Consider the following 6,000-nt stretch of genomic DNA (forward strand, 5'->3'; position numbering starts at 1 on the left):
CTGTCAATTGTTTTTTTAGGTTTAGTTTTTGTTGTTGTTATTAGAGGTGGCTTAAACATATCTTTTGTTTGTGGTTGAGAGTGATGTATTTTGCTAATGTGCTGTTACCTGCACTGTAAACCCTGTGTGGGTGAGATACAGGTGAATTTATTTCCAGTTACTGTGCTGTTGGCTCACACAGCTCTATCTTGCAGCCGGCCCAAAGCACATTTGCTGTTGTTTGAACAGCAAATGTGCTTGCGCCCATGAGCATGTTGGGTCTTAAAATGGGGTGTGGTCAGGTGCGCTGTTGGCACATTGCTATCTTGAGGCAGCGGGAAGCGATTTCCCAACAAAAACCTGGTCTGTGGTGCAGTGTTTGTGCTGTAAATCCTGTTGAGGTACAGGTGAATTTAGTTATTGTGCTGTTGGCTGCAAGTCAGTGCACCTGTCCTGCGGGGGGAAGGGGGGGTTTAAGTCAGTGCACCTGTCCTGCGGGGGGGAAGGGGGGGTTTAAGTCAGTGCACCTGTCCTGCGGGGGGAAGGGGGGGCTCTTACTCGCCCGTGCCCAGGGGCCCCATAGTCTCATAATCCGCCTGTGGCTAGGATGGACAAGCGCTGCTGGGCTTCAGTCTTTTTAAATAGAGTAATACACAGCGGTGGACAAAAGGTAGTGGATGTTTTGGCGTCAAGACTCCACACTACTCTGAAGGCAGCTCTCACCTCGGTAGGAGACACAAGACCCCGTGATTTGTATCCCGACTCAAACAACACACCGGGGCACCCTCATCCAGACCGGCTGGCGTTTGGTTGAAATGCAGGGCAAAGATGACCTGAGATGACTGTGGTGATAAATAGTCCGACCCTGTCAAAATATGTCCCTCCACATTTATACCCACAACACCTACCCTTGACCTTAACCAGCACACTAAGAACCACTCGACGGCTTAAAAGACCGGAAGTGAAAAGCAAAAAGTCAAAACATGTTCAAAAAGTGAAACTGTCCCCGTTTCTTGATCCTTTTTCGATACATTGTAGCGAACTCGGGGGGACAACGCTACCACAGGAACTGCCGCGGCCGGGACGCGAATCCGTATCGCCCGCACCGCAGGAGACATCGCTAACCGCTAGACTAAAGGGCCAGACCTGCGAGCCAGCGTCTGTCTGTCTGTCTGTCTGTCTGTCTGTCTGTCTGTCTGTCTGTCTGTCTGTCTGTCTGTCTGTCTGTCTGTCTGTCTGTCTGTCTCTCTCTCTCTCTCTCTCTCTCTCTCTCTCTCTCTCTCTCTCTCTCTCTCTCTCTCTCTCTCTCTCTCTCTCTCTCTCTCTCTCTCTCTCTCTCTCTCTCTCTCTCTCTCTCCTCTCTCTCTCTCTCTCTCTCTCTCCTAACCCCCCCCCCCCCGTGGCTCCTCAGTAGGTCACACGCATGCTGCAGGACTCCGTCAGTTCGCAAAATGTCCCGTGACACCTCCACGAGCGCACCTCGTGTTCCGACGCACGTCACACGCCTCCTCTCCGCGAGCGCTTTAACGCCATAGTCGCCACGAGCGGCTACGTTCAAGATCACAATGATTAAGAACAGTTTTAAATGCCCCCCTTCAACGGCCCCGCGCGACTTGTTGCGAGCGGCCGTAGTTTCGGAGCTGAACTTCCGCTGTCCGGTAAGTGTGTAGCGCCGCGCTTGCTGGTGGTCTATACAAACTGGCGTTAAAATGTGTTTGCAACATAACATCCAAGTTAACTGAAGCAAGTCACAATAGAACATCGTTTTAGGTCAGTGGTTCTCAACCTTTTTGGGGTCCTGGACCCCCTGCGTATTTTTGATCTACCCTGAGGACCCCTCCACCTGATCTTGGGGGAGGGGGGTTGCAATTTGATAGAAACAGTAGAAACTGCATTTTAAATTGCATTATAGCATTTATTCACTCTTTGGGGCAAAAATAAGAGCTTTCAGTTGTAACTTAGATATAGTTAACAAAACAGAATATGTATTCAGTAACTTTCAGATCTATGCAACAACAGAATTTTTATGGAGTAACTTTTAACAATGCAAACGGGATCGAGATCTCTTATTAAAATACAATAAATTACCCTTGTGAAACAGATGTAATTAGAGAAAAAGGTCATGTTACCCTTTATAGTTTAGGTAGATAAAGGTCTCAGTCACATTCGAGTAAAATAATCCTATTTCTATAGATGTCATAGGGTCTTTTTTTTAAAAAGATATTTTATTTTCACGGACCCCTTGCAATTACACCACGGACCACTAGGGGTCCGCGGACCCCCGGTTGAGAAACACTGGGTTAGGTAACAACGTGTTTGAACGCTCAGCGTAAGATAAAACACGGTTGACGCCTTTTCGGGACCTTAAAGTGGGGGGAAAAAAAGCAAACGTGCCTTACCACTATTTTGCAACGCGGGGCTAGCAGTACCGTTCCGGGGCTAGCAGTACCGCTGCGGGGCTAGCAGAACCGCTGCGGGGCTAGCAGTACCGTCGCGGAGCTAGCAGTACCGCTGCGGGTCACTCGGCTGCCGTGCGCGTCATCGTGTCCTCCTCCACGCGAAGACTCCAGCGTCTGGCGCACTTCGGCGCTGTTTACTCCGCCACATAAACCGCGTCAGCGTCCATTTGGCAGGGCATTTGATATAACCCCGCCCCTCCCACTTCTCCGAGGGGACAAATCCTCCCTGCGGGCAAAGTTCAGCGCTCGCCGAAATCTGCTGGCGCTGACGTCAGCGGGCGATTGCTCACGTGCGATTTTGACGCTCGACAGATGTGAAGCAGCAGCAGCAGCTTCACTAATGTCCGTGTCTCATCCTCTCAAAGGTGGACAGATACGAGACGTCTCCTTCTGGGTGGGTCCTCCGAGCCTCGAAAACAAGAGTTTCAGGCTGAGCACCATATTCAAATCAAATCAATTTTATTTGTGTAGCCCAATATCACAAATTAGCCTCAGTGGGCTTAACAGCAACACAACATCCTGTCCTTAGACCCTCTCATAGGATGAGGAACAACTCCCTAAAAACCCCTTTAACAGGGAGGGAAAATAGGAAGGAACCTCAGGGAGAGCACCAGAGGGGGGGGTGTCTCTCTCCCATAATACAACATTGAAAGAGGAGAGCAGCATTATAGTGGACATAGAATATATGAAGAACATGATGCACAGGACGCCTCAACGAATTAGTCATAATCTCTACTCTGTAATCTATACTCCATAATCTGGTCGGCAGAACAGTGGTTGGTAAATTCACTGAGACAGAACACCGACCCACCATCCAGTACCGGTTGTGGAGCACTCGCAACATTTCATGATGACCACTGCTCTGAAGAGAATCAAATCCATGTGATCTGTAAAGGCAGGCTGGTCTTTAACCTCTTCTTTCGGGCATGCTGACCTTTCCTAAATAAGCCACTCTGTACCGCTGTACCCTGTACAGTATAGTATCTCACTGTCTGTGTGAAACGAGCTGCTGTCATCTGGACGGCACATATAGATAAATGGTTATTCTGGATAGCTGAGTGACACCTGACTTGAGATATCCTATTCAGAGATGAAAACGTTATAACTAGTTTGTGTTTTGTTTTACTGCAGTTTAGCGGAGACATGTATAAAACAAAATTGACCCTTGGTGGGTCGTCCCGGGTCGTCCTCTGTGTGGAGTTTGCATGTTCTTGCCGTGACTGTGTGGGTTTCCTCCGGGGGCTCCGGTTTCCTCCCACAGTCCAAAGACATGTAGGTCAGGTGAATCAGCATTACTAAATTGTCCCTAGGTATGAGTGTGTGTGTATGTGTGTGTGTGTGAGTGGGCCCTGTGTGATGGCCTGGCGGCCTGTCCAGGGTGTCTCCCCGCCTGCCGCCCAGTGACTGCTGGGATTGGCTCCAGCATCCCCGAGAGCAGGATAAGCGGTTCGGGTGATGGATAAATTTAACTAGCTAAAATGTGCAATAGCATTTGGCCTGTATCAGCATTCCTTTGTTCTTCCGGAGACATCAGCTGATTGATAACAGCACCATCGCTCAGTAATTTCCCCGGGACTCTCCCCAGGAGCAGGTCTTTATTTCACTACGCTGTATTCTGACTATTGTGCATTTACCGCTTTTGATTGAAATTGATCGAGAGCATATTTACCGTCTACGGAGTATACCACGATCCGACCGTTACATATTGTATGGTACCATCATACGGTCTCTGTTCAGCCTGCGGTGCTGCTACTCCAGGGTCCCCTTGCCCACGGCCTGCATCTAGGCCTACATCTAGGCCTCTGAAACTGCACCTCGGTGCAGTTTCAGAGGCCTAGATGTAGGCCTAGATGCAGATTTACAGCCGTGGGATTCGGGATGATCTGGCAGGCTATAAAAGGCACCCGAGCCCAGCAGGGGCACAGCGTGAGAAGGGGAAATTGACCCCCCTACTCCACCCCAGTTTGTACAATCATCCTCACATTTGAAAACCTTCACTGGATCGGAATAGCTTTTGGGGGGGGGGGGGGGCTGACAACTTCCACTAAATATGCAAATATGTATTTCCACCTCCTTCTTCAGGGTCGTCCCACCATCTGGTAAAGACTGGGGACATGAATTGATACCGTACATACACCTTTCTAGACAGTAATATGGGACGAGTGATCCACAAGCGTCCTCTAGCCAGAGCATGACACCGAGTGAAACACCACAGGGGCATTACAGATTACCCCAGGTCGTGGAGAGAGCAGGTAATGCAGAGCCCCCCCCCCAAACTATCGAGTCCGCTGGTTTTGCTTTCCGAGCTCTGCAGAGCTTCACTCTGACCACGCCGTCCTCGTTAAACCCCAGTATTTAGCTCCTCGGTGTGAGGGGGTTCTAATGACCCGGGCCAAATTAGTGCGTTTCTCTCCCCCCCCCCCCCCCCCCCCGCATGCTGCTCTCCCGAGTTCACGGGGTCACTTCCGCAACATTCCCCAGCTGAAACCCCTTGGGGGGGGGGTAAACTTCACGTGAGCTCAAGCCGTAATGGGCCCCCCCGTGTCCATGCAATTTGTAAACCACATCTTTCCCAGCACCTTCGTGTCATTGTCTTGGCTGACCACTAGATGGCGACGGAGCGGTGCTGCATTTATTGGACCTTAGTTTGCCTCGTTCTGGGATTTGGGTTTGCGTTAGGAAATGTGCAGTGTGTTTCTCCCGGGCTCTTCCGCTTTTCTGACCAGGTCACTGACTGGTTGACGTGTAGGTTAAAACGGAGTCGCCAAAGCACTTTGTAAAGAGAAGGGAACTCTCCTTCACCCCCCTGCCGGGGCCTGCTGAGCACCGGGAGACGCAGAAGGACTGAAAACAGCAACAGCCATTTACACCAGTAAATATTGTTGTATCATCCGTCCGTTATCCAAGCCGCTCATCCCAATCGGGGTCGCGGGATGCTGGAGCCTACCCCCCCCCCCCACACACACACCCCTAGGGACAATTTAGTACAGCTGATTCACCTGACCTACATGTCTTTGGACTGTGGGGGGAACCCGGAGCCCCCGGAAGAAACCCACGCAGACACGGGGAGAACATGCAAACTCCACACAGAGGACGACCCGGGACGACCCACCAAGGTTGGACTTGAACCCAGGACCTTCTTGCTGTGAGGCGACCGCGCCAACCGCGGCGCCACCACGCCGCCATTTTTGTGTCATTATCCATGTAATTATGAAGGGATATTAGAGCTACAGACACGGTGGTGCGGCGGTTAGTGCGGTCGCCTCACAGCAAGAAGGTCCTGGGTTCGAGCCCCGGGGTAGTCCAACATTGAGGGTCGTCCTCTGTGTGGAGTTTGGATGTTTTCCCCATGAATGTGTGTGTGTGCGATGGCCTGGCAGCCTGTCCAGGGTGTCTCCCCGCCTGCTGCCCAGTGACTGCTGGGCCAGGCTCCAGCATCCTGAGAGCAGGATGAGTGGTTTGGATAATGGATGTATTATAGCTACATTCTTGAACATTGCTGCACCCTTCAGAGGTAGCCATCCCCCTTAATGTGTGTTAAATAAAACCCAAAACTGCCATT

The 6,000-nt window shown here is 50.9% G+C and overlaps 1 protein-coding gene across 4 annotated transcripts in view; it reads right to left on the reverse strand.

Annotated features, from left to right (window-relative positions):
- The window catches only part of LOC130118923 (SEC14-like protein 1), a 32,683-nt gene extending 30,111 nt beyond the window's left edge, over nt 1–2,572 (reverse strand). For 3 of the 4 annotated variants that reach the window (XM_056287246.1, XM_056287244.1, XM_056287242.1), the window contains exon 1: nt 2,379–2,572. The gene's annotated coding sequence lies outside the window, so the exon portion shown is untranslated. Of the gene's footprint in view, nt 1–2,373 lie in introns of all 4 variants that reach the window. The other variant, XM_056287243.1, reaches the window with a different exon arrangement.
- Nucleotides 2,573–6,000: the final 3,428 nt, after the last annotated feature.

This window comes from Lampris incognitus, chromosome 10 (assembly GCF_029633865.1).
Source record: "Lampris incognitus isolate fLamInc1 chromosome 10, fLamInc1.hap2, whole genome shotgun sequence".
Taxonomy (NCBI): Eukaryota; Metazoa; Chordata; class Actinopteri; order Lampriformes; family Lampridae; genus Lampris; species Lampris incognitus.